This window comes from Hyla sarda, chromosome 5, assembly GCF_029499605.1.
Source record: "Hyla sarda isolate aHylSar1 chromosome 5, aHylSar1.hap1, whole genome shotgun sequence".
Lineage (NCBI taxonomy): Eukaryota > Metazoa > Chordata > Amphibia > Anura > Hylidae > Hyla > Hyla sarda.
In genome coordinates, this window is record NC_079193.1 from 229,745,072 (window position 1) to 229,770,123 (window position 25,052).

The following is a 25,052-nucleotide window of genomic DNA, read 5'->3' on the forward strand; positions in this document are numbered from 1 at the left end:
TTTGGCTACATGGGGAGGATGACACGAGACCGCATGAAGAATGGAATTAACCGCATTTTGTTTCCGGAATGTGGTAGTTACGATCTTGCCCATATAGAGATACCTCTAAAGAGGCCCGATGACACTTAAAAACCACAAATTAGCTTAATTAGAATTGAGGTATGCTTCAAAATCCTTGATGTCCGCTACACCGGACCCCTAAATAAAGGAGGTTGTCCATGTAGCAGCCATACCATAGGATTTGGGATGCCAACGCATTGTCAGGGGAAAAGAGAGGCTGTATGTTACTGTATGTCTAACCGATGATCGGATATGTCAAAATATTTTAAACAGATTTCAGAAAAGACAATTCTATTTGTATGTAATCTCTCTTTGAAGTATGGTTTTTCTGGTAAATAAGAATAAACTTTGTTTGTATTTTATCTGTCAAAGCTATACTTATTTGAATCTGTTTGTAATGGAGTTCTGCTCAGTATAGGGGAGTGTCTCACCCTGGTTCACATGGACGTATTACACCTGTGTGCGTGGTTCCCTCTCCTATAAGAGCAATCCAAGAAAGTGAACCTGTGTCAGTACGATTAAGATCGCTAAGAAGATCAAAACGCATCACTGCATGTTCTTATCCATGTGTATTGCTGTTGTGGAATAAAGATCGGTTCTGCCGCTGAGCTACTGCGCTGGACAATTCCTTCTTTTCATATTGGGAAACGTTGTCACCCATAACGGCATAAACATCGTCAAAGTGCTGTGTTTAGGTGGCACTCTCCCTGTTTGGCACATGTGCTAAACCTGGTGGTCAAACATTTCTTGACAACTTTTTCAAGCTAGTGGTATCTACGTGCAGGGAATTTTGCGTTCGGTTTAGCTGTTGGTATGCTTTTAAACATGACTTGCTATACCGACAGCGCCAAAACACTGTTCCCCAACACTGCCTTATTTGTGACATTCCAACACGGTGGAACTCCACTTTACACATGTTTGACCGCCTCTACCAGCAGCGCAAAGTGGTGACCGACTTTCTCATGCAACAGTGTGATTTACAGCTCAAGGATTTGCAGCTTATCAGGGACATTTGTCGCATGCTCATGCCTTTTGAGGAGGAGGAGGATTTAGAGAGGAACTCTATGGAAGAGAGAGGGGATGAGGACCTTACACAAGGCAACACCGATGAGGACGAGAAGGAGCATGACCAACCTTGGCAGTATAGGATGGAGATGGAACAAGCTGAGCCCTCAGAAAAGCTGGCAAGGATGGTTAAAGGGGTATTCCAGGCCAAAACTTTTTTTTATATATCAACTGGCTCCGGAAAGTTAAACAGATTTGTAAATTACTTCTATTAAAAAATCTTAATCCTTCCAATAGTTATTAGCTTCTGAAGTTGAGTTGTTGTTTTCTGTCTAACTGCTCTCTGATGACTAACGTCTCGGGAGCTGTGCAGTTCCTATGGGGATATTCTCCCATCATGCACAGCTCCCAGGACGTGACATCATCATTGAGCAGTTAGACAGAAAACTTCAGAAGCTAATAACTATTGGAAGAATTAAGATTTTTAATAGAAGGAATTTACAAATCTGTTTAACTTTCCGGAGCCAGTTGACATATATATATATATATATATATATATATATATATATATATAAAAGATTTTGCCTGGAATACCCCTTTAAGTGAATGCTTTCCTGTTTGCACAATAACAAGCATATTGTGGGCTTGAAGGGAATAGAAGAGTACTGGATGGCCACACTCTTAGACCCTCGGTATAAACCCAAAATGGGGGAATTTTTCTCGCCTTCTGAGAAGGAGGCTAAATTGGATTTGTATAAGGAGAAGCTACACAGCCAGCTTGCCATGGCTTTCCAGCAACAAACACCAGTCTTTGCTCTCTGCAGAGTCATCACTCTGCTACCTCTGCCAGCACTACCCCAGCAAGAGGAAGGAGCATCAACAGCAGCAGTGGCGGCATCCTGACATTTGAGCACATGCTGGCAAAGTTTCTGCATCCTGTATGCTCCCCTGACATGAGTCATCAATGGGATGAACAACCAGGTTGAGGCCAACCTCAGCAGTGCCCTTTCTCTGACACACCACCAGATAAGAACATTGGCCAGAACTTGCCCCCTCTCTAGCTTCAGAGAGGGTGTTCAGCGCAGCAGGCATGGTAACCCTGAAGCGAACAAGATTGTCAGCCAGCTGCATTGACAAACTGACTTAAAAAAATGAATAAGGCATGGATCAGTGAGGAATTTAAACCTCCTGTTACAGATGGCACTGATTAGGCAGTACAACTACCACCCCTGCTGGATGCTATTGACATCTGTCCGCCATCTCATGCTGGACGCTAGTGACATCAGTCCGCCATCTCATGCTGTACGCTAGCGATATCAATCAGCCACCACCTGCTATTCGTGGGCTACTACTAGTAACACCAGTCCACCATCTCCCTACTTCGAGGCAGGCCTACACATACACAACCCATAATCCCCACAAAAAGGATAATTTTTTCGGCTTTCCATAAAAGAGCTATTTCTTCTTCAGTCTTCACTATTTTAGAACTCCAATTCTGTTGCTACTCCCAATAAAAGGATAATTTTTGGAATGCTTGGAAGAATCCATGCCATCTTCTTCACTTGCTAGACTAACAACCTCTTGCCACTCCCAAAAAAGGGATGACTTTTGGAATGCTTGGAAGAATCCATGCTGTCTTCTTCAATTGCTAGACTAAGAACCTCTTGCTACTACCAAAAAGGGATAATTTTTGGCACACTTGGAAAAAGTCACTGCATCTTCCCATGCCTCTGTGTGCATATTAACACCGGCATGCATCTACCGACAACCTGGGATATGCCGCTTTATTTTGGTGTGAATAGTGATAAAAATGGGCCAGCTGTAATAGTTACCCTGGGTTACTGCATTTTGCCAAAACTGAGCCATAACCTGTTAATGATGCATGGCGTACAGGAAGAACCGGGACTCTATCTAGAACTTTGGAAGAACCAGGACTCTAGAGCTGTCCCACCCACCAAGTAATCAGGAGAAAAAGGTGATTCAACTAACTACTGAGTAAAGGGTCCGAATACTTATGTCAAAGCATTATTTTAGTTTTCCTTTTTAACAAATTAGCATGATAGGGGAAAACATGATATTTGTTTTTATCTTTGCTCAGGGCACAGCAAACAAAATCTCATAAATGTGATAGGGTCTTCTTAAAACTTTCCTAATGCTCTGTAGCTTCTTTTTGCTGATGTAATTTGCGATTTGATCAGACTAAATGGAACTTTTAGCGCTGGCTGACAAGTACAAGGAGATTCTCATTTTCACATAATGCCATCAGGGAGGTGTCTGATCAGCTAACATGTCTTTTTACAGTTGGACAATAACTCCAACAACTGTCCAATGTAGTCAAGGACTCTTAAAGGGACAAAAAAGAACTAGCAAAATGCACATTGAGTTTGGCGGGTTTGGCTGCATTTGTCTCACTTATTTTTTATTTTTTTTTGTTTCATATACATGCTTCTATTTTGCTTGGCATACAATTATTTTGTGCACAGTGTGTCCATCTCTGTTCATAATTGTTGTTATGTTACACGTCACATTTCTGTGCTTATTGCTTAGTGCAATATTACATATTCTAGAAGGCACAGGGTCTTATTCTGACTCTTAGATGATGTGCTTTGAATATGTCATATGAGAACTACACATTTGCATATATACGCACTTTGCACTTTAATAAGCTTACTATTTTGTGCCATTTGATCTCTGATCGATTTTACCATATTCATGTGTATGAATTTTAGGAGCTCATGTATACTTATATAGATAAGTCTCTGCCAGAGGTGTCTGGTAATGGCTTCTTCCCCTCTCAAAAGTGAAATAAACTATTCCTATTCATATCTTTTTTTTTTTGTTGTTGTTTTATAACTGACTGTTGTGTTTTTGATGCTTATTTTCGACATGTCTCAGGCATTACCAAAATTGATCACATTTTACCAAAACTTCACCTTGTGAATTTGATGTGTGAGCCCCAGAAGCCACTATTATGTATACACAAACCTATTAATTTTTTCATTTTCAACCAGAGACGTTGAAACATTTAATGAACATCTGTCATCAAAATTAACTTTTACATTTTTTGGTACAAAATCATTTTAGGATAATATAGGAATGTTTTGCACATTGTAGAGGTTATTCTCTTAAAATTTTTCCGAAAAATGGCGCAAAAGGTAGCCAAGAAGGTAAAAGATCTCATTTAATGAAATCCTTCTCGAGGGGATATATTAGAAGCTAACAGTGATTATAGCGCAAAAATGGTAACAGATGCTTGGTAAATAAATGTTACATTTGTGTACAGGCAGGAGTATGCACAATAAAACATGTTTTAGACCAGGAATATACTACATTGCGAGGGTTGACCAAAGATACTAAAGAATGATTTGTAAGCCCGGGTGTATTATCAAGATAAAATTCAAAAATGTGCAGCCTGTGTTTTTATCTGAGAATAATATGAGGTTTATGAATTAATTCAGTGCTATGATAGAAGATTATCCCGTGCCATATGTTTGACTTTTTACTGCTGACTACAAGAGTGGGAATTCTCAGGTGACAACTAAAGATTTAAAGTGAATAAATGTTAGGTATGGGACAGGCCCTGGCAGATGGAGTGCTGAGGATAGGAGCTGCACTATAATAATTACCTTATCTATAGAGGAGAATTTGCATGGAATCATGGAACTTGCAGTGTCTGTACAGAAAAAAAGTTTAGGAACCATATGTAGACAGTAGCATCTCTATTAGCACCTATATAAGTACATGACAAATGAGGATAATGTGGTGTTTTGGGAGGTAAGGTGTAATGAGAAGAAGACTTAGGATGGCTACCTTCAATTCCCTATTATTCTCAGGCTACATTCACATCATGTTTGTGATGTAAAATCAGCATGTGTCCATAGGGATACAATACCATGATAGAAGCCAAAAGAACATCCATGCTTAAAGGTTTTTTTTCCAGAAACCAAATATATGCTAGCCCCACCAGCAGAGATAAAGCTGACTAGATGCCAAGAGCAGACAATCAGATTGCTTCTTTTATTTTACAGAGGCCCTGTTTAAAACCTGATGAAAAGACAGGAATGGTCTTGAAACGCGTTGCGTGTTCTTAATTCCACATACAATAAAGAAATCTGTTGTTTAACCCCGTAAGGACTCATGACGTACCGGTACGTCATTAGTCCGCTCCCGATCTATAACGCGGGGCCATAGCGGGTCGGGCACGACTGGCTAATAGAGCGCGGCATTGATTGCGCTGCCGCGTGCTATTAACCCTTTAGACGCGGCATTCAAAGTTGAACGCCATGTCTAAAGGGAAAGCATGCCGGTTAGCTCAGGGAGCTGTTCGGGATAGCCGCGGTGAAATCGTGACATCCTGAACAGCTTACAGGACAGCGGGAGGGCCCCTACCTGCCTCCTCGCTGTCCGATCGCCGAATGACTGCTCAGTGCCTGAGATCCAGGCATGAGCAGTCAAGCGGCAGAATCATGGATCACTGGTTTCCTATGAGAAACCAGTGATCAATGATAAAGATCAGTGTGTGCAGTGTTATAGGTCCCTATGGGAGCTATAACACTGCAAAGAAAAATGAAAAAAAGTGAATAAAGATCATTTAACCCCTTCCCTATTAAAAGTTTGAATTACCCTCCTTTTCCCATAAAAAGAAAAACAGTGTAAATAAAAATAAACATATGTGAAATCGACGCGTGTGGAAATGTCTGAATTATAAAAATATATCACAGCAACACTTCCAGGTAGTGATTAATTAGTGGCTTTATTAATCACAGAGTGAATTCACTAAGTGCATATTCACTCTGTGATTAATAAAGCCACTAATTAATCACTACCTGGAAGTGCTGCTGTGTTTCCATTTGCTGCATACCTTTGGAATCCGTGGCCAGGATTCAACCACCGCTTTGCACTCCATCACCAATACTTGAGTGCTGCTCCACCTGCTGGAATGTCATTAATATATCATTAATTAAACCGTCAATGGCGTGAGCGCAAAAAAGATCAATAAGTCCTATCAATGCAAAAATAGTACCGCTAAAAACTTCAGATCACGTTGCAAAAAATGAGCCCTCAAACCGCCCCATACGCAGAAAAATAAAAAAGTTATAGGGGTCAGAAGAGGACAATTTTAAACGTATAAATTTTCCTGCATGTAGTTATGATATTTTTCCAGAAGTATGACAGAATTAAACCTATATAAGTAGGGTATCATTTTAATCGTATGGACCTACAGAATAAAGATAAGGTGTCATTTTTACCGAAAAATTTACTGCGTAGAAACGGAAGCCCCCAAAATGTACAAAATGGCGGGTTTTTTTCAATTTTGTCTCACAATGATTTTTTTCCCCGTTTCGCCATAGATTTTTGGGTAAAATGACTGATGTCATTACAAAGTAGAATTGGTGTCGCAAAAAATATGCCAGCATATGGATTTTTAGGTGCAAAATTGAAAGAATGATGATTTTTTAAAGGTAAGGAGGAAAAAACGAAAATGCAAAAACGGAAAAACGCTGAGTCCTTAAGGGGTTTTAAATATCCGGACTCACCTGGTTCCCTTCGACAGCGCGATCTCCAGCTTCCACCTTTCTGTTTGTATCTCCACCTCTCATTGTCTACTTGCTTGCCAGTCCGCGTGGGAAGCTGCTGCAGTCGAACCCTTCCACACAGACATATGCTTCAGAGTGTTGTGCCTCCAGGAGCACAACACCATCAGGTTAGTACTTCACAAGTTTCATTCTCACCGTATGTGCTTAATGATTTCACACAGGGAGCGCTCCTTGTGTTTTTTGTTTCAATGTAAACAGCATAGCACTCGATGTTATGCCATTTGCGCACTTTCCATTAACGTCAGTAGGAGTTACACAAAGGTTGTAATACAGCAAACTTGGCAGTTTTCAGCACCCGACTATCTTAGCTGTCCACAAACATGCTGGAGATGGCCAGGTGGCCATATTTTTAAATTGATACATAAGACAAACATTCTTTTTCATCACTGACATAGGCCATAGGCATCCTGGCTCAATAGATAAGGGCTTGTAATCCCAAGGTGCTCTGCTTCCCAAGGCTTGACTCCTGGCCTTAGGAACAACAATATCCAGATAAGTAGAGATGCGGCACTCCAATTCAGAAATTAAAAAAGCAGCTTATTCACCCAGTCCTATTATGGGACTGAAACTGCATTGTATACTGATACTTTTTTGATTCACTGAATTGGAGTGCCGCATCTCTATTTATCTGGATATATATATATATATATATATATATATATATATATATATATGTACATTTTCAGAGTTTTTCCCTTTCTTCCCATTTTGTTATGTTCAGGACTTTTGCTAAAAAGTAAATAAATAAAAAAATAAAATAAATTCAAGTTTTCCCCCTATCAATCTGTGGTGTCCCAGTACCGTATTGCATACTGTACCTTGTCTGGTGGTCCCCAAAGTCAGAGTAACTACGCTCAGGTAGGGTCCGTCAGGTGGGACAGCCCCTAGTCGCCTCTCTTCTACTCTAATTTCATAATGTTTATATGTACATATATAATAATAATGTATATTTAATATAATGTATAGTGCTTACCTTGTTAGCGTCGCAGGACCTTCGGTCATGTGACTATGTTAATTCCTCTATGGTTTGTTAGAGGACCTTTGGAGGTCCTTGGGTCACATGCTACCCATAATCCTATGTAAAGGTGATTGACAGCAGTCTTGTACCAATTAGCTCTAGTCCAGCCCCTGCCCATATAAGGGAGCTGTAGCCAATTATCGCTCTCTTGGGTTGCTGCTGATGCCGGACTAGCAGGATGGATCTGTACAACTTTCAAAGACACGCTAGGCCAGAAAACCTACCGGCCTCAGCCTAAACTAAACAGTGAGTTCTAAACTAATCCCCGCTAGCGTGACTACTGGACCGCAACTAACTCCCCTAAATCCAGTGGAACAGCGCATATCAGTCTAAGGACTCAAAATTGCTTTGTCAATCTCCAAGAGAATTTGCATTTGTAGAGACTGTTCGTGTTATGAAGCTTGCATAAAATCTTCAGTAAAGTTCCAACTGTTTTCAGCAAACTCTCCGGTTGTGGACATTCAATTATTCTCTACCTCCCTATCGTTCTTGGGAAGGGTGGCGGTAGGACAAGCATTACAGAGGAGCCCTCACCCTGGTGTCATGAATAGCAAGGGTTAACAAGCACCCTTTAGTAACTGCACAGCTATACTCCCTACACCCAACTCCCCCAGGCTATCACAAATCTGCACTCAATACCCAATAAAACAATGAGGGAAATGTATCAAAACCTGTGCAGAGATAAAGCTGACTAGTTGCCCAGAGCGGACTATCAGATTGCTTCTTTTATTTTATAGAGGCCCTGTTTAAAAAGAAGCAATCCGATTAGTTGCTTTTGGCAACTACACCCCACTCTTATTGCAGGTTTTAATAAATCTCCCCCAGTGTGAACACATTCTAATTTATTAAAAAGCAAAACCTTTAAAGCACCTCTGGCAGTTCAGTCTCCAGTCATTTGGGGTATGATGCCATGAACTTTGCTCACCTGGATTTGAGGATTTTCTGCCATTGTTCTCTGTTGGTTGAAGCAATTTTTAGGTCTCTCCAGAGAGGTTCTATTGGGTTCTCAAGGACATTCACTGAAAAAAACCTTCCAGCATGATGAAGCCACCACTATGCTTCACAGTAGGGATGATATTGGGCAAGTAATAAGCAATACTCAGCTTCCTTCAGATATGACACTTAATATGATACTTAATTAAGCCCAAAAACCTAAATCTTGGCATGGTATTTTCAGACCAGAGAATCTTGTTTCTCACAGTCTGAGAATCATTTAGGAGCTTCTTTTGAAACTTCAGGTGGGCTTTTGCTTATTTCTTGTCACTCTGCTATCAAGTCCAGATTGTGGAAAGCTGTAGTGATGGTTGACCTTCTGGAAGTTCCTCCCTTCTGCACACAGTGAGCATTGTTTTTTTGGTCATCACTCTTACCAAGGCCCTTCTCCTCTGATTACCTTGTTTGGTCCAGTTGCCAGTTCTAGAAAGAGTCCTTGTTGTTCCTAGCTTATTCCATTTAAGGATTATAGAGGACACTGTGCTCATGGGGACTTTCTTTGCTGCAGAAATTCTTTGTAGCCCTCTCCAGTTCTGTGACTTCACACAATCCTATCCTAGAGCTCTACAGGCACTTTCCCCCTCGTGGCTACATTCTTTTCTCTGATATGTATTGTCAGGTATGAGACTTTTTATACGCAGGGGTGTGTCTTTCCAAATCTTGTCCTATGAAATGAATTTACCACAGGTGACTCCTACCAAGGTGTAGAAACATCTCTTCGATGGTTAGTAGAAATGGTAGGCCCCCTGAGCTAAATTTCAAGTGGCATAGCAAATGGTCTGAATACTTATGTCAAAGTGAAATTCAACTTTTTCTTTTTTAATAAATATGTAAAGAAAAATTCTGTTTTCACGTTATAGGGCATTAAGTAAAGATTGAGGGTGGAAACTTACATTTGTTTATATTTGCACATATGACCACAACAATAAAATGTGAGGGGGGAAAATTAAAACAGTGTCTGAAGATTTTTGGATTGCATTTTACGCTTGAAAATGGCCTTTTACAGGCCAGAATCTTCTACTTTATCTTGGATGGAATGATAAAACACTGACGTTTTTTCTACTTTGGATGCTATTAAGTAGTAAATTTTACATAGGAACAACTGTGGATTTATTAAGAACTCTTACCACAGCATAAATTGACATCCTCCAGATTTTAAATTCACACCATTGGTTACATGTGGATTTTCAGTGGGTTTTTACGTAGTGTGTGGACTAGATTTCAACATATCTTAACTTGATAGGCTGCAGATTTTTATGCATGAATAAGCTGCAGAAAATCTGTAGCATATCTGGCTTATGTAAACATAGCCTAATTTGTTGGTCACAATGCTATTGCAGTACAGTGGTCCCTCCACATACGATGGTAATCTGTTCCAAATGGACCATCGTTTGTTGAAACCATCGTATGTTGAGGGATCCGTGCAATGTAAAGTATAGGACAGTGGTCTACAACCTGCGGTCCTCCAGATGTTGCGAAACTACAACACCCAGCATGCCCGGACAGCCAACGGCTGTCCGGGCATGCTGGGAGTTGTAGTTTTGCAACATCTGGAGGTCCGCAGGTTGAAGACCACTGGTATTGGCGGTTCCACTCACGTGGCCCCGCCGCTCCGGACCGTCACCGCTCGTCACCGCGGCCCTGGATGACGCTTTCCATCGCTGTCGCCGCGTCCCTGGGGTGTCCCCGACGCTCCGGCAAGGCCTCTGCTTCCCCGGCATCCTCGCTCTCCGTCAACGTCATCACAGCGACGTGATGACGACGATGGAGAGCGCCGACGATGCAGGGGATCCCGAATAGGACTTGCTGGAGCCCCAAGGACAGGTAAGTGATCATCAGCGGACCACACAGGGCACCGTAAATGGCTATCCGGTGGCAGCTGAAGCAGTTTGTGCTGCCATATAGCCGTTTATGCGATGGCCCCGACATACAAAAGCATCGTATGTTAATGCTGCCTTCAACATGTGATGGCCTCTGAGAGGCCATCGTATGTTGAAATGATCGTATGTCGGGGCCATCGTAGGTAGGGGGGTCACTGTATATTCACAATCATTAGTTAACACACTGTGACCTTATATCACTCGGCCGTAAGTTGCCAAGACCTAACTAGGCAGCCTAAATTCTTTATTCCCCTATAAATCTATATTATGGAATGAATCACTACAACATTTTGAATAAAAAAACAAAACACTTTAATGATACATCTTTCTCATTGTGCTGCCCTTCTTCTCTATTACTTATGTTTCCTCCATGACCTGCTCACAATATGTTCTTTTCAGATAGAGATTTTTTTCACAATGCATAGCAAGGGAGCATGCAGAAATGTACTTCTAGCAGTTTTTATTAATGAAAAGGGCATCAGATTACTAATACACACCGGCTGTAGGAGAAAGATAGTATAATAATATGAACAAAGTCCCTTTTAACATCCATGTTCTATCCGACATAAAATGCATGTATAGTTTCTTGCGTTATTCAAAATTCTTTTTATTATTGATGTTTATTGATGCTTATTAATGGGATTATCTTTCCACAGCAAGTTAATATACTACATTATTTAGTATTTATGATAACATTCTATATTTGCAGAGAAATGTAGAATTTGACATGGAACATAACTAATGTATGGCCCATTCATCTTCCACCATTATAAATAATGGCATGACCTTGTCTCTACAATGTCTATACAACTATATAATGATAATAAAACCAATAGACTAATTGCATGTTATGAAAACACTGTTATTGCATGCATATGCTGTATGATAGCCCTAGCAACAATTCTCGCAAAAAGACAATGAGCAGAGCATTTTGCTACCGTGTATTCTCACTCCGGCACACATTTGAAAGACACAGCTGTACACAAAATATGTCTTTTATAATACACTTTTAGAGTTATTATGGACAAAGCATCTCAGTGTAAATATTCATTGCTGCTCAATCTTACATGTCATTTTGTCTTTAGCCAAAAATGTGAAAGTATTTATTGGTTATCAGACCAACAAATTGGATTTTTTTTTCACTGCATTTTAATTGTACAATATACTACATATACAATATATCATTACTCAATACAATACCACCATGAAAGTATTATGAAAGTATTCATAATGGTATTGTATTATGAAAATAAGGAAAATATTAGTATATGTTATATTAGTGAATATACATATATGTAGATTAATACCATATTTTTCATCATATAAGACGCTACGGCATATAAGACGCACCTCATTTTATAGGATAAAAATCTAGAAAATAAAGATTCTGAACCAAATACAATGTAAAGTATAGGACAGTGATCTTCAACCTGCGGACCTTCAGATGTTGCAAAACTACAACTTCCAGCATGCCCGGACAGCCGTTGGCTGTCCGGGCATGCTGGGAGTTGTAGTTTTGCAACATCTGGAGGTCCGCAGGTTGAAGACCACTGGTATAGGAGGGAGTACTCACGTGTCCCCGCCGCTCCGGACCCGTCACCGCTGCCCTGGATGTCTCCCTCCATCGCTGTCGCCACGTCTTCGGGGTGTCCCTGTTGCTCCGGAACGTCTCTGCTGCTCAGTATCCTCGCTCTCCGTTGCCGACATGACGTCGCTATGCACGCCGCTACGCACGCCGCTCCTCTTGGATGACGGGACGGCGTGTGCTACAACATGATGACGACGAAGGAGAGCACCGGCCATGCAGGGGATCCCGGCACGGAGCAGACACTGAGGAGGCAGGTAAGGTCCCGATTTCACCGAGGTGGTCCCGAACAGCCCAACTGAACATCTGGGATAGTGTTATTTTCGCTTCAGACGCGGTGGTCAGCTTTGATCGCCGCGTCTGAAGGGTTAATACAGGGCATCACCGTGATCGGTCATGTCCTGTATTAGCCGCGGGTCCTGGCCATTGATGGCCGCAGGGACCGCTGTGATAGGTGTGTATTCGCCTTATAAGACGCACCAACTTTTCCCCCCCAGTTTTGGGGAAGAAAAAGTGCGTCTTATACGGCGAAAAATACGGTATATGTCATGATTTGATTGATATTTTTAATTACTATATCAATGGAAAAAAAACTCCTGTGTATTTATAGCTCTGTTATTTGTCATTGTTATTACTTTTTGGGTTAAAACCAAGATATTATACCATTATATTCAGCAGGACTTCTTTAACAATTTCACTGCCAGGGGTTTGGAAATATTACACCTTTGGTAGTTGTGGCAGGCGTTCTTGTGGCGCTTCAGAGTGGTTGTTTATCTTAGGTAAATCATATTGCACTGTTGCTGTCTCTGCTATTATTTCTTTTTTGCATTTGCATTTTACTCTCATATATGACAATATGTTTGCTGCTCAATCTCTTGCAACTTCTCTTTTAAATATGTGATTCTTCTGTCAGTTGCTGATTTGTGCCCTCTATTGTATCTCGTGTAGTTGATTTTTTTTTTTATCCAAGGCAAAGGTAATCAACAGTTCGCTCGTCCTGCCACTTATACTCCTGAACAGGAAAGGGCCAGCAGCGTCTCCAAACCCTGAGAATCCACACGTAAAAAAAGGAAATTCAGCTCTTTGGGTGAAGTAAACGGAAATTTTATTAGCAACTCTTGAGCAACACACAGGTAACAGACAGAATATACAGACGCGTTTCGAGTCTCATGGACCCTTAAATATGGCATGGCATGGCCATGTTTAAGGGTCCATGAGACTCCAAATGCTGTCTGTTACCTGAATATTGCTCAAGAGTTGCTAATAAAGTTCCCGTTTTAAGGCCCCTTTCAAACTATAAAAATTCTTCCGTTATGAACGCCCGTTATAAAAAGCCTGGAAATCGGCAGTTATACGACTGGTACAAATCACTAACGACCGTTAGAAAATCCCATTATAGTCTATGGGATTTTTCTGATAGCCGTTTTAACCCGTTTTTGCCCGTTATTAATAACGGACGTTATTTTGTGACGGGCGAATGAATGGGAGAAATAGTGCATGCACTAATTCTCCCGTTACTATCGGCCATCACAAAATAACAGGCGTTATTAATAACAGGTGATTACTGGTTAAAATGGCTATTGGAAAAATCCCATAGACTATAATGGGATTTTCTAACGGCCGTTAATGATTTTGTGCCGGCCGTATAACTGCCGATTTTCAGGCTTTTTATAACGGCCGTTCATAACGGAAGTATTTTTATAGTGTGAAAGGGGCCTTACTTCACCCGAAGAGCTGGATTTTCTTTTTGTACATGGTGATTTTCTTATTTGTGTTCAGTAATAGAGATTGTTATTTTTAATTAATTATTGATCTGAAACAATATGTTTTATGGTATTTCATAGCGATACTAAAGATTTACTTACAGCAGTCTTTACTTTAGGAGGATATAGCAGTAAAACCATAGTGACCATATAGCAGTAAAAACCACCAGTGACTAGCAGGCGACATTCTTGTAGTCAACGGGGGAGATTTATCAAAACCTGTGTAAATAATAAGTTGTGTAGTTGCCCAAAGCAACCATTTTAAATTTATTTTTACAAGTAAAACAGGCAATCTGATTGGCTGCTATGGACAACTGCACCACTCTCCATCCACTCAAGTTTTGATAAATTGCTCCCAGTATATTTCCTTATTCATCTCCAAGCTGCTGTCAGGATCCGGTCTGGTATGCAGCGAGGACACTGGAGGTGGATCCTCTGTGTCAGTGAGGTGATGGCGTGGGCTGTACCAGGGGAACGGAATCTGAGGGGTTACTGGTTTTCACCAGAGCCCGCCGCAAAGCGGGATGGACTTGCAGCGGCAGGTAACCCCCAGGTCGTTCCACCCGATAGCGACTCAACCCCACCGACAGCTGAGACAGGCGCAGTACACAGGGACAAGGCAAGAGCAAGGTCGGACGTAGCAGAAGGTCAGGGCAGGCAGCAAGAGTCATAGTCTGGGGCAACAGCATAAGGTCTGGATACACAGGCTTGGGAACAAACTAAAACGCTTTCTCAGGGCACTAAGGCAACAAGATCTGGCAGGGACAGGAAGGGGAAGTGGGTTTTTATACAATGGAAGTGATTGACACTGATTGGGCCAGGCACCAATTAGTGGTGCACTGGCCTTTTAAATCTCAGAGAGCCGGCGCGCGCGCCCTAGAGAGCGTGGCCGCGCAAGCCGGGACGTAACAGCCGGGGAACAGGACAGGTGAGCGGATTGGGATGCGACCCGCGGGCGGGCACATCTCGCTACGCGGATCGCATCCCCGCCGGCAGAGACAGTGCAGCGCTCCCGGTCAGCGGGTCTGACCGGGGCGCTGCAGAGAGGAGAACGCCGCGAGCACTCCGGGGAGGAGCAGGGACCCGGAGCGCTTGGCGTAGCAGCTGCCATGACTCTTTTCTGCTAAATGTGCCAGAAAAATATCTTAGGCTCGTTTATTTTCCAACATGCATCCAGTTTGTATGCAGTCCCTCACCTATAGTCCCCAAATGGCAATAATGCCCTCCTTCTTGTCCCAAACTGTAAAAGAGGGTATGTAAGTAAGCCATCCATTATGTTTTTCCCCCACAGTAGTTAGTTATTCCCCTCAATAGACAGGTAGCTTCCTCAACAGTCAAGAAAGCCCCCACCCCCACCCCCACCCCAGTAAGCAGGCAATCTCACCAACTAGCCAAGTAGCTCCCGCCATTAGCAAGAAGTCCACCTAGCAGACACGTAATTTGCCTACAATAGGTAGGTAGCCACCCAGCAAATAGGTAATTCCCCCTATTAGCCAGATAGCTCTTCCTAGTAGCAAGTATTTACCCCCGGTAGCCAGTAATAATCACCCCAATAGCCAGTAATCCTCCTAGTAGCCAACAATCCACCTAGTAGGCAGTAAACTGTTACAATAGCCAGTAACCCCACACCTGCTAGCAACTCAGGAGAACCTAGAGAACAGGAGATATCATCAATGTAAAAAATATAGTGGTTGGTAAACCTAGGTCAGAGGATTTGTACACAGGCCAATGTGAGGTTTTTCATGTGAGTATACGTACCCCTACTGTTTCCCCAGTTGTTTTTTCTAGGTATATGGTAAAGAATTTTATCATGTTAAGCGTATCAGTGCCAAATATCTACCTATTTTGCAACAAGATTTGGAAACTAGACTTTGGGGTGATGTAAGCCATGCTGTATTAGACTTTGAGGTGATGTAAGCCATGCTGTCATTAGACTTTGGGGTGATGTAAGCCATGCTGTCATTAGACTTTGGGGTGATGTAAGTCATGCTGTCATTAGATTTTGGGGTAATGGAAGCCATGCTGTCATTAGACTTTGGGGTGATATAATCCATTCTGTCATTAGACTTTGGGGTGATGTAAGCCATGCTGTCATTAGATTTAGGGTGATGTAAGCCATGTTGTCATTAGACTTTAGGGTGATGTAGGCCATGCTGTCATTAGACTTTGGGGTAATGTAAGCCATGCTGTCATTAGACTTTAGGGTGATGTAAGCCATGCTGTCATTAGACTTTGGGGTGACGTAAGCCATGGACTCTTCAGTGTTGAATTACTTTTTATTAGATCTGGTAGCCTGATGAATGAATCAGGGTTTTGTGGATGCCTGTAGAAAGTGTAGTGCCTATGTCAAAATTAGGTGTAGGAGGGATAACACCGTAACTGTTCTTTAAGGTTTAGGTATTTTCAGTAAAGTAATGTTAATGCTTTTTTAATTTACAAAGATGTTTTATTCAACTCAATTTTTTTTGGACAGGACCTCAGCAGCTTCTCAACTGGTCCTGTGGTTCTTCTAGTCCATGGGTCAGCAACCCCTGGCACGCGTGGCACTCTTGGCACACAGGGTGCTTTTGAGTGGCATGTGGGGTCCCGGGCAGAGAAACGTTCACTCCGCTTGCTAATGGGGATCCGGGACACCTGTTCTGGATCCCCAGGCAAACGAGTGCCGCTTTAAGCTGTGTGCACACATGCAAACACAGTCAAAGCCTCCTCTCAGTGTGAGCCACAGGACTGGATCTGCTGACAAAGTGAGGAGCCAATGATGTCTGGGTGTCAGACTCTGCAGAGAAGATGAAGCTGGAGGAAGACCTGGTCTCTGGACCAGATGAAGAAGAAAAGATAACAGAGAATATATCACTCAAGTCAGAGGACGTCACTCAGGTCATTATACCATTCTGTATTCTCCTGACTGTCCCATCAGAGCTGTAGTCACTTATAAGTACTGCAGTGACGATGGGTAAAACTGTGTCCAATCTATGTATCTCCACCTGTTACAAAACTAAAAATTTCATAATGCCTGAGGCTCTCCAGACATGATGGGAGTTTTAGCTTTCCAACAGCTGGAGAACCACTTCAACTGAGGTGATCGGTGGGGGTCCCAGCAGTCGGACCCCCACCAAAAAAATGGGCTGCTTATTCTAAAATGCATCGGGGCCCTGTGGTATCTAGCTACATCCCTGCCCCACGTCACTCATCGCTGCCTGCACTGTAGAGGGAGAAGAACGCAGCCAGCTTGTGCTGCCGAGGAGATCCCTGCCTGCGATATAGGTGAGTAAATGTGTTTTTTTTATCACCCTGGCATCAGCAAGGGAGGTGCAGGTGATGGGAAGGGGGGACAGGGGGTGCAGGGGGGAGAGGTACAATGAGTCCAGGAAGGATGCCCAAACATATAAACACCCCAGAAGTTGAATGTGTGAAGTGCTTATAGGAGGCCCTGTGACTATAATAGACAATGTTCTTGGTTTAACCCCTTAAGGACACAGGACGTCCTGTGATGTCCTGGCACCCTGGGCTTTAAGGACCCAGGACGTGCTGTGACGTCCTGGCGTATTCCGGTCCCTGCCACTAGCCGGGCAGAGATTGGAAGCGGATGCCTGCTGAAATGCTTCAGCAGGCATCCAGGGCAAACGCCGAGGGGGGCCATGTAGGCCCCCAATCTGCTATCTGCGGCGATACCAGGCTGATCAGGTCTCTGGTACCTGATCGCCCGGTAATTTTGCATGATCCCGGTTGTCACAGACAGCCAGGACCATGCTGAAGTATAGGAGCGAGGTGGCAAGCCTGCCACCTCCTCCTATCCCCTGCGATTCCTCGGTTAGCAAACCGACCAATTGCAGGGGGGGGCGGCCCCTGGAAGTCCGGAGAGAATGGGAGGAAGACCGGAGGACGCAGCGGGGGACGGGGGAGTGCTGGGGCCCGGCCCCGGTACTTACCTCATCCCTGAAGACCCGGATCCCGGCGGCGGAGACGGCGGCGGTGGCGACAAGTGAGTTGATCTTCGGCGGCGGCGCAGGACCTTTGCAGTAGTCCAGACCGCCGTAAAGCGATCTGGACTGCTCCATCTGGTCCCCTTACACTACAACTCCCAGCATGCCCAGACAGCCCTTGGCGTCTGGGCATACTGTGAGTTGCAGTTTTGCAGCATCTGGAGGTCCACAGTTTGGAGACCACTGTGCCCTTCCATATGTTGCAAAACTACACATCCTCAGCATGCCCTTACTATCCAGGCATGCTGGGAGTTGTAGTTCTGTAACATCTGGCCCTTCAGATGTTGCAGAACTACAACTCCCAGCATGCCTGGACAGTTTTGGCATACTGGGAGTTCTAGTTTTGCAACATCTTGAAGGGCACAGATTGGGAATCACTGTATTAGTGGTCTGCAAACTGTACTCCTCCAGATGTTGCAAAACTACAACTCCAAGCATGCTGGGAGTTGTAGTTCGGCAACATTTGGCTCTAAAGATGTTGCCTAACTACTACTTCCAGCATGCCTGAGAATGTTTGAGAGTTGTGGTTTTGCAACAACTGGAGGCACACTGGTTGGGAAACATTGTCTGTTTCCTAACTCAGTGTTTCCCAACCCGTTTGCCTCAAGCTGTTGCAAAACTATAACTACCAGCATGCACTGATAGACTGTGCATGCTGGGAGTTGTAGTTTTGCAACAGCTGGAGGTCCCCCCCCCCCCCCTGTGAATGTACAGGGTACATTCACATGGGCAGGGGGCTTAACGTGAGTATCAGGTTGCAAGTTTGCGATGCAGCTAATTTTGCGCCGCAGCTCAAACTCGCAGCGGAAACTCGCTGTAATCCCCCGCCCGTGTGACTGTACCCTAAAAACACTACACTACACTAACACAAAATAAAATAAAAAGTAAAAAACACTACATATACACATACCCCTACACAGCCCCCCTCCCCAATAAAAATTAAAAACGTCTGTTACGCCACTGTTTCCAAAATGGAGCCTCCAGCTGTTGCAAACCAACAACTCCTAGTATTGCTGGACAGCCGGAGGCAACAGCTGGAGGCACCCTGTTTGGGGATCACTGGCGTAGAATACCCCTATGTCCACCCTTATGCAAATGTCTAATTCAGGCCTCAAATGCGTATGGCGCTCTCTCACTTCGGAGCCCTGACGTATTTCAAGGCAACAGCTTAGGGCCACATATGGGGTATCGCCGTACTCGGGAGAAATTGCCTAACAAATTTTGGGGGGCTTTTTCTCCTTTCACCCCTGAAGTTGGGGTCTACACCAGCATGTTAGTGTAAAAAAATAAATTTTTTACACTAACATGCTGGTGTTGCCCTATACTTTTCATTTTGACAAGAGGTAAAAGGGAAAAAAGCCCCCCAAAATTTGTAATGCAATTTCTCCCGACTACGGAGATACCCCATATGTGGGCGCAAAGTCCTCTGGGGGCGCACAACAAGGCCCAGAAGGGAGAGTGCACCAAGTACATTTGAGGTGATTTGCACAGGGGTAACTGATTGTTACAGCGGTTTTGACAAACGCAAAAAAAACAAAAAAACACATGTGACCCCATTTCGGAAACTACACCCCTCACGGAATGTAATGAGGGTTGCAGTGAGAATTTACCCCCCACTGGTGTCTGACAGATCTTTGGAACAGTGGGCTGTGCAAATTAAAAATTTTGTACAGCCCACTGTTCCAAAGATCTGACAGACACCAGTGGGGGGGGGGTAAATGCTCACTGTACCCCTTGTTACGTTCCTCAAGGGGTCTAGTTTCCAAAATGGTATGCCATGTGGAGGTTATTTTGCTTCCTAAATGCGACATGCCCCCCGAGCAAAAACATTTTTTTTTATGTATGCAAAAGTCGTGAAACCCCTGTGGGGTATTAAGGCTCACTGTATTCCTTGTTACGTTACTCAAGGGGTCTAGTTTCCAAAATGGTATGCCATGTGGGTATTTTTTGCTGTCCTGGCACCATAGGGGCTTCCTAAATGCGGCATGCCCCCGAGCAAAATTTGCTCTCAAAAAGCCAAATATGACTCCTTCTCTTCTGAGCATTGTAGTTCGCCCGTAGTGCACTTCAGGTCAACTTATGGGGTACCTCCCTACTCAGAAGAGATGTGGTTACACATTTTGGGGGGTATTTTCTGCTATTCACTCTTGCAAATATGTTAAATTTGGGGGGAAACACACATTTTAGTGAATTTTTTTCTTTTTTTTTTTTACATATGCAAAAGTCGTGAAACACCTGTGGGGTATTAAGGCTGACTTAATTCCTTGTTACGTTCCTCAAGGGGTCTAGTTTCCAAAATGGTATGCCATGTGGGGGGGGGGTTGCTGTTCTGGCACCATAGGGGCTTCCTAAATGCAACATGCCCCCAAAAACCATTTCAGAAAAACGTACTCTCCAAAATCCCCTTGTCGCTCCTTCGCTTCTGAGCCCTCTACTGCGCCCGCCGAACAATTTACATAGACATATGAGGTATGTGCTTACTCGAGAAAAATTGGGCTACAAATGAAAGTATAAATTTTCTCCTTTTACCCCTTGTAAAAATAAAAAAATTGGGTCTAAAAGAACATGCAAGTGTAAAAAATGAAGATTGTGAATTTTCTCCTTCACTTTGCTGCTATTCCTGTGAAACACCTAAAGGGTTAAAACACTGACTGAATGTCATTTTGAATACTTTGGGGGGTGCAGTTTTTATAATGGGGTCATTTGTGGGGTTTTTCTAAGATGAAGACCCTTCAAATCCACTTCAAACCTGAACTGGTCCCTGAACCTGAGTTTGAAAATTTTGTGAAAAATTGGAAAATTGCTGCTGAACTTTGAAGCCCTCTGGTGTCTTCCAAAAGTAAAAACACGTTAATTTTATGATGCAAACATAAAGTAGACATATCGTATATGTGAATAAAAAAAATGTTTGGAATATCCATTTTCCTTACAAGCAGAGAGCTTCAAAGTTAGAAAGATGCTAAATTTTCAAAATTTTCATCAAATTTTGGGATTTTTCACCAAGAAAGGATGCAAGTAACGCCGAAAATTTACCACCAAAATAAAGTAGAATAAAAAACTGTAACGAAATAACGAAAAAATAACGAAAAAACTGTCTCGGAATCAGAATGATAACTAAAAGCAATCCAGAGTTATTAATGTTTAAAGTGACAGTGGTCAGATGTGCAAAAAATGGCGGGGTCCTAAGATGTAAAATGGCTGGGTCCTTAAGGGATTAAAGTACTAAATACCTGGAAAAATGTTAGAAGAAAGGGGCACAAGATTGATGGCAAGGAAGGTAAGAAAGAAGGGAGATGGGAAGAGAGCAAAGGAAAGTAGTGACGGATGGAGGAAGAATGGGAATAAAATTCCTGACTGATTCCGGGGTCTGTATTATGGTGGGGACTGATTCTGGGGTCTGTATTATAGTGGGGACTGATTCTGGGGTCTGTATTATAGTGGGGACTGATTCTGGGGTCTGTATTATGGTGGGGACTGATTCCGGGGTCTGTATTATGGTGGTTTCTGATTCTGGGGTCTGTATTATGGTGGGGACTGATTCTGGGGTCTGTATTATAGTGGGGACTGATTCTGGGGTCTGTATTATGGTGGGTGGTGATTCTGGGGTATGTATTATGGTGGGGCCTGATTCCGGGGTCTGTATTATGGTGGGTGGTGATTCTGGAGTCTGTATATGGTGGGTGGTGATTCTGGGGTATGTATTATGGTGGGGCCTGATTCCGGGGTCTGTATTATGGTGGGTGGTGATTCTGGAGTCTGTATATGGTGGGTGGTGATTCTGGGGTCTGTATTATGGTGGAGTCTGATTCTGGGTTCTGTATTGTGTGTGGTCTGATTCTGGGGTCTGGATTATGGTTTGTGGTGATTCTGGGGTCTGTATTATGTTTGGGTCTGATTCTGGGATCTGTATTATGTTTGGGTCTAAATCTGGGGTCTGTATTATGGTGGGTGGTGATTCTGGGGTCTGTATTATGGTGGGTGGTGATTCTGGAATCTGTATTATTGTGGGGTCTGATTCTGGGGTCTGTATTATGGTGGGGACTTAATCCGGGGTCTGTATTATGGTGTGGTCTGATTCTGGGGTCTGTATTATATTGGGGACTGATTCTGGGGTCTGTATTATAGTGAGGACTGATTCTGAGGTCTGTATTATGTTGGGAATTGATTATGGGGTCTCTATTATAGTGAGGACTGATTCTGGGGTCTGTATTATGGTGGGTCTGATTCTGGAGTCTGTATTATGGTGAGGTCTGATTCTGGGGTCTGTATTATGGTGGGTGGTGATTCTGGGGTGTGGATTATGGTGGGGGTCTGATTATGGGGTCTGTATTATGGTGGGGTCTGATTCTGGTGGTCTGAATTATGGTTTGTGGTGATTCTGGGGTCTTTATTATGTTGGGGTCTGATTCTGGGGTCTGTATTATGGTGGGGTCTGATTCTGGGGTCTGGATTATGGTTTGTGGTGATTCTGGGGTCTGTATTATGTTGGGGTCTGATTCTGGGGTCTGTATTATGGTGGGGAAAGGATTCTGAGGTCTGTATTATGTTGGGGTCTAAATCTGGGATCTGTATTATGGTGGGTGGTGATTCTGGGGTCTGTATTATGGTGGGTGGTGATCCTGGGGTCTGTATTATGGTGGGGTCTGATTCTGGGGTCAGTATTATGGTGGGGTCAGATTCTGGGGTCTGTATTATGGTGTGGTCTGATTCTGGGGTCTGTATTATGGTGGGGACTGATTCTGGGGTCTGTATTATGGTGGGTCTGATTCTGGAGTCTGTATTATGGTGAGGTCTGATTCTGGGGTCTGTATTATGGTGGGTGGTGATTCTGGGGTGTGGATTATGGTGGGGGTCTGATTATGGGGTCTGTATTATGGTGGGGTCTGATTCTGGTGGTCTGAATTATGGTTTGTGGTGATTCTGGGGTCTTTATTATGTTGGGGTCTGATTCTGGGGTCTGTATTATGGTGGGGTCTGATTCTGGGGTCTGGATTATGGTTTGTGGTGATTCTGGGGTCTGTATTATGTTGGGGTCTGATTCTGGGGTCTGTATTATGGTGGGGAAAGGATTCTGAGGTCTGTATTATGTTGGGGTCTAAATCTGGGATCTGTATTATGGTGGGTGGTGATTCTGGGGTCTGTATTATGGTGGGTGGTGATTCTGCGGTCTGTATTATGGTGGGGACTGATTCTGGGGTCTGTATTATGGTAAGGTCTGATTCTGGGGTCTGTATTATGGTGGGGTCTGATTCTGGGGTCTGTATTATAGTGGGGACTGATTCTGGTGTCTGTATTAGGGTGGGGACTGATTCCGGGGTCTGTATTATAGTGGGGACTGATACCTGGGTCTGTATTATGGTGGGGACTGATTCTGGGGTCTGTATTATGGTGGGGACTGATTCCGGGGTCTGTATTATGGTGTGGTCTGATTCTGGGGTCTGTATTATATTGGGGACTGATTCTGGGGTCTGTATTATAGTGAGGACTGATTCTGAGGTCTTTATTATGTTGGGAATTGATTCCGGGGTCTCTATTATAGTGAAGACTGATTCTGTGGTCTGTATTATGGTGGGTCTGATTCTGGAGTCTGTATTATGGTGGGGACTGATTCTGGGATCTGTATTATGGTGGGTGGTGATTCTGTGGTCTGTATTATTGTGGGGACTGATTCTGGGGTCTGTATTATATTGGGGTCTGATTCTGGGATCTGTATTGTGGTGGGTGGTGATTCTGGGGTCTGTATTATGGTGGGTGGTGATTCTGGGGTCTGTATTATGGTGGGGACTGATTCCGGGGTCTGTATTATAGTGGGGACTGATTCTGGGGTCTGTATTATAGTGTGGACTGATTCTGGGGTCTGTATTATGGTGGGGACTGATTCCAGGGTCTGTATTATGGTGGGGACTGATTCTGGGGTCTTTATTATAGTGGGGACTGATTCTGGGGTCTGTTTTATAGTGGGGACTGATTCTGGGGTCTGTATTATGGTGGGGACTGATTCCGGGTTCTGTATTATGGTGGTTTCTGATTCTGGGGTCTGTATCATGCTGGAGTCTGTATTATGGTGGGGACTGATTCTGGGGTCTGTATTATAGTGGGGACTGATTCTGGGGGTCTGTATTATGGTGGGGACTGAATCCGGGGTCTGTATTATGGTGGGGACTGATTCTGGGGTCTGTATTATGGTGGGTGGTGATTCTGGGGTATGTATTATGGTGGGGTCTGATTCCGGGGTCTGTATTATGGTGGGTGGTGATTCTGGAGTCTGTATATGGTGGAATCTGATTCCGGGGTCTGTATTATGGTGGGTGGTGATTCTGCGGTCTGTATTATGGTGCGTGGTGATTCTGGGGTCTGTTTTATGGTGGGGACTGATTCTGGGGTCTGTATTATGGTGGGGACTGATTCTGGGGTCTGTATTATGGTGGGGTCCTATTCTGGGGTCTGTATTATAGTGAGGACTGATTCTGGGGTCTGTATTATGGTGGGGTCTAATTCTGGGGTCTGTATTATAGTGGTGGTGGTTTGTTGTCACCCATATCTGACGCCAGGGTATTTAAGGAGGACACGCACGGCCGCTCGCCATTAGCCACATAGTCCTTTCTGATGAAGCTGGGGGTCCAGTGAAACGTTAAAGGCATAGGCTATGTTAGTTTTTAAATTGCAGCTTTACAGTCTCCTCACTTGCAACCAACAATTGGGCTAACACAAGTAGGGGCCAGACTATTATAGTGCACCTGGAATCAGTAGCTTGGTTTCCAGTTACACTATATGAGGACTGGGGCTGTGTTTTTAATCACTGAGTGGTCCTGACATCTAGTGGACAAATTTGCTAACTGCACTTACATTTAGTTTACATTTAATTTTAACAGGCATTAATAAAAGTTATATTTTAGTTGAGAGGGACTTAGTTTAGGGCACCCTAAGGGGGATTTCCCTAAAGTTGTTGTGACATATTTGTAGCCCTGGTTCCTCCGGGGGGCTTTTGTTGTTTAAAGTGTATTATAGTGGGGACTGATTCTGGGGTCTGTATTATAGTGAGGACTGGTTCTGGGGTCTGTATTATTGTGGGTGGTGATTCTGGGGTCTGTATTATGGTGGGGACCGATTCTGGGGTCTGTATTATAGTGGGGACTGATTCTGGGGTCTGTAATCTGGTGGGGTCTGA